Consider the following 5041-nt stretch of genomic DNA (forward strand, 5'->3'; position numbering starts at 1 on the left):
AATGTTATTATAATTATAACATTATTATTAAAATCTTAAATGTACAAGCAACATTACTTTATTAATTAAATTATAATGGTGTCAAATCATTTATGCATATATAAATGTTTATAAGTATTAATTAAAATAATATGATGAAAGATAAATTATTAAATCATAAATAATCATAACAGTTAACCTTCCATCTTAATTCCATAAATTCGTGATTAACGATTAACTAACATGTCATCTTCACTTGAAATTATAATGACCAATTATCTTACCATTTCGCTAGATTATATCAAATTAAACTGTCAACTAACTTCATGCGATTCTCAACGGCTATATTTCAGGCTAGGTCAAAAATTGTGATGTAATAGGCAAGAAGGGAGTTACCAAGTTGTCAAAGCTCACCAGGTTAGATTTCAAATCAAAGTATGGTAATCTTATTGTGCTTCTTAGTCGGATCATGGGTGTGGCTCAAGGTATGCAACTTGAGAACTGGATGTACTACTTTATTGATAAAATTGAAAATGGAAAGAGAAAATTCGATTAGGCTAGAATTATAAGTGAAAATTTAGAGTTGCCACTAAGGACAATAAAAAATCAAAAGCAATTCTACATGCGGTCCTATCTTTTCTATCTGATTGCAAGACTATATGAAAATCTTGGACTTAAGGCCTTAGGAGAGATTGGCAATGGATCGAGGCAATGTTTGGTGCATGAGTGTTATCCACAACTTCATTTGCACAAAACCAAAGATTATAAAATGTTTTATGACACCTTTTCCATGAAGATGGTAAAGATATTATAAGGGACACCTGCTAAGAGGCTCTCATTTGAAGCGGAAGTAAAACTTAAGAAGTATGGGAGTTGGTTCATCCAATTTCTGCAATTTACATACATTAGAGTAGTAGGAAGTACAGTTTATCCCAAGAGACTTCCAAGGTACCCACTTGACAAGATAGTTTTTATGGACTTGGTTACACAACTTGAGTATTATGACAAAATGATGAAACTTAAAGATGAGACAGGGACTACCTTCTCATTTGGAATAGGGAATGATACTTGACAAAATGTGCTAAGAGAATATTATGATGTAGTAGATGGAACTGAATTGGGTCCAGTGGATTGGGAAGATCATTAGGATCCTTCCTTATAGGCAGCTACAAGGACAGTTGATCTGCACACTGAGTCATGGTACAATGAGAAGTTAAGCCAATTACCAAGTCAAAAGGCACATCTTACTTATGAGATGATGTAACCAGAAAAAGGTGGTCCAGTGGAGTTAGTCAGACAAGAAGATAGGGGCAGTAGCCAGCAACAAAGAGTAGTTCAAAGCAAGACGAGAAGTTTGGAGGTTGAGAAATGTAAAGAACATCAAGAGCCTCTAGCAAAGAGACAAAGTGCAGCACCATCAAGGGAGAGCATAATTGAGGCTACAAACCAAGAGGTTAATACAAGTGGACAAAGGGTGTCGGTAGAGGTGAGTTCTGATTCAGAATCTAGTGGTTATAGTGATAGTACCAAGTACTCTCATCTCTCGGAGAACCAGTATGGAGATGATGTGATGGTCACTAGTGAAGAAGAGGATAGGCGAATTGATATTGAGGAAATAAGCTAGGCACCTGAGGCCGTGCCATTGGTGATGCTTTGCAAGTCAAACCAAATCCAGATTTGGGTAGATGCACTACACCACTATGGTTAAGGAAAATGCTTATGCCAAGAGGTGAGGTGGTGACTATCCGAATAGTTGAAATATTCAAGGGTTAGTGGAAAAGAAAGATAGTGAGAAACATAAACAAATTGCAGAAATAGTGGCAAAGTTAATAAAGAGTGATCATGATGGTCACCGAAGAGTTCAAATTGCTATACCAAAGAGTTCAAATTGCTATACCAAAGGTTAGCAAGGTAGTGGATGAGATTGTAGCTCAAGAGTATGAAATAATTGAGCATAACTTAGGAAGAATCACAATTGACATGGAATGTGAGGAGATCCAGGAAGGCATGATTTCAATTAAAGAAAGGTTGAGAAAGAAAAACGAGAGGATTGTAAAGTTGGAGGTCGAAAACAACTATTGGAGAGATTGCTAGCCTATTCAACATTTGCATCAGGTAGCCCTTCCACAAGACAGTGAGAGCAATATAGAAGAGATATCACCTCAACTATGCCAAACCAAAAATTGGATCAGTGATATAATTCAAGATGGGTGAAATTTTTTGGCTTCCTTTATCTTGACATTCAGGTCATTAGTGGCTATTAGAGACAAATTCAGAACATTTGAAGGTGAGTGGAAGGATTTCTTTCCAGTCAAGGACTTAGCCATTCCCAGGCTACAAGCATTTATTGAGCTACCAAAGATATATTTGGAGAGAGCCAAGTTGGTGGATGAAGGAAGAATGTGTATAGTGGAGTCTTGGTTTGTTGCCCTGATCATCAGATTGAGGATACCTGAAGAGATATGGAATGAGATTACACAACACACCCCGGGCGTTGACACTTCTATTTGAACCAAGATGAGCGATTTTGGGGCTGCACTTGATTTTGAAGATATCAAAGAGGAGAACATTAATGAGATAGAGTTTAGGTTGAGATTGGATGATTTGGGAAGGTTGCCATCAAGAAGAAATATTTGTGCACCCTTGCCTCTATCAGTGCCTTTATTAGATATGTGAAAGAGTGTGAGAAGGATCATGAGAAGACACTTCAAGTGACAAACAACATGATGAATTCAACTGAGCTCAAGATGAAGGACACACCTTGCCCTCCCATGAAGGAAGTCACGACAAGCTAGCAAAGTTCATTTCTTTGGCTAAAATGATTTTTAAAAATGGTAGAATTATATTAGAAGATCATTTGATGTAACCCCAAGTGGCAATTTCTCTTTTCTTCTTGGGTAGGATAGGTGTCTGATTCTAATTGGCTACCATTTTGGTGCCTTCTCATTGGTTGCCACTTTTCCTTTTTTTCCATTGGTCCATTGACGAGGTGGCATCTTTTCATTGGCCGATGGGGTGGCAACCCTAATTAGTGTTTCTAGGATTTGATCTAGATCTTTGATTTTGCCTCTCAATCTCTATCATTGGTTGTAATTTCGACCTCTATATAAGGCCATTTGCTCTCATTTGTAAAGGGTTGAAAAAAATTGTTGCTTACGATAATACCAAAATTGTTTCTCTATCATTGTTGTGACTTGCATGGTGATTAAGAATACTTGGTGTTGTTACATGGTTTCTACTTCCAACTAGTAGAGTTAAATTTCATTAAAGTTGTTAAAGTACATTTCATTTCAAGAAAGTTGTTAAGTAAGAGTAAGAGTAGATGGATAGTTGCATGGTGATATTAGTGGATGTTTGATAGGGATCCATAAACTAGGCCACTAGCATCCTAGTGGCTTGTTAGGAAGCCTTGCATGGTAATCTAATCTTCTTTACCTCAAATCATTGCATCTATGGAGGTAGCACCGCTGGTAAGCTTTCATCAGATTTAATCCCTATCCATTCGCTAATCTTTCCATTCATAGGAGTAGGAGTAAGGCAGCGAGTAGTGTAGTAAATGGAGTTCAATCGAGAAGAAAGTTAGGAAGGCATAATTCATTTGAACACACACCCTCATCATCACCATCAACATTATTTGGTGCTCATATACTTTGCAAAGCCAGACATCATCGCCATCACAACAAGAGTTCAGTAATCCTTGAATGAACAACATAAGGTCGCCTACATGATTAACTAACAAATCACATTAATATAACTAAGTTAGTATTCACAGGTGTAAGGAACATTAGAGTTTTTCTCATGTCTTCATGAGCATTTACTTTTCAAGAGAAAGTCCAATGTTTGATATTTCGTACCAAGTATTCAATTCATCTATGTTATGTAGTGGTACAAAACTGACATCAACACAGTTGCTAAAATTGTTCTCCAATTAAATAAACAAGATCTAAATAAACCGTGTAGCATGTAAATTAAATTGAATACTTTTCTAGTGGTGTTGTTACGTGTTCTTATTTGATTGCAAAGGAACTGCACAAATATTGGTATATCTAAGAAGGTACATTACAGCGCAAGGGAACAAGGAAGGTGTTAAATCTCAATTTTTGACCTAATTTAAAATATAGCCATTGAGGTTCACATGAAGTTAGTTGACAGTTAAATTTGTTATCATCCTGCGAAATGGTAAGATAGTTAATCGTTATAACTATTTCTCATAAATTCATGGAATTGAATAGGTGGTTAGCCATTATGATTATTTATGATTAAATAATTTGTTATAGTAATATGATTTAACTGCGAAGAATTTCTTTGTAGGAAGCACGTCGAAAGGGTGGAAGCACTGTCAAAAAAGAATTAGGCACAAGAGCATCACCATCACTGAGCAAATGGGTTGAGGACCTAGCGACTTGAACATCAAGATATAATTGATAAAACTGCATGAGCTATTAAATAAATAATTTAATTGAATTATAAAATGTACCTCAAAAGATTTAATATGATCTTTCACTTTATTATTATAATAGATATATCTATATACGTACATATAGATATATAAATGAAATGACACCATTATATTATAATAATTTAATAATGTGATGTCGTCCCATTAATATATTTACATATACATATATAAATATAAGATTATAATAACATTCAAAATATAATAACATTCGAATTATAATAATATTTAAATTTTAATTTTCCATCTCTCTTTCCATTCTTTTTATTCTTTCCTTAGTTTATAATTGATTAAAGCACTTGGATTTTGAATCGGCCTATGATCTTTTGAAACTACTGGAAGCCAAGAAGTCACGGCTTGCTTCTTTATATGGAAGTCATGAGAGGAGTCGGACCTCATACATCTTGCACACCCGGCTACGTTTTCTTTTACTCTCTGTATGCCACACACAAGATCCAACTTCACACAATTCCGTGTACCGTAATTCCTCTTTCATTCCAATCTAAACTTCCATTTTCAAGCAGCCCATTGAGAAATAAGTAGTCTGCACTTGGATAAGTCTGCAGCGTCTAAAAGAGGGCAGATTCCCAATCGATTGCAAAGCTT

Source organism: Cupressus sempervirens, chromosome 7, assembly GCF_028749045.1.
Source record: "Cupressus sempervirens isolate cs-2001-9-10 chromosome 7, ASM2874904v1, whole genome shotgun sequence".
Classification (NCBI taxonomy): Eukaryota; Viridiplantae; Streptophyta; class Pinopsida; order Cupressales; family Cupressaceae; genus Cupressus; species Cupressus sempervirens.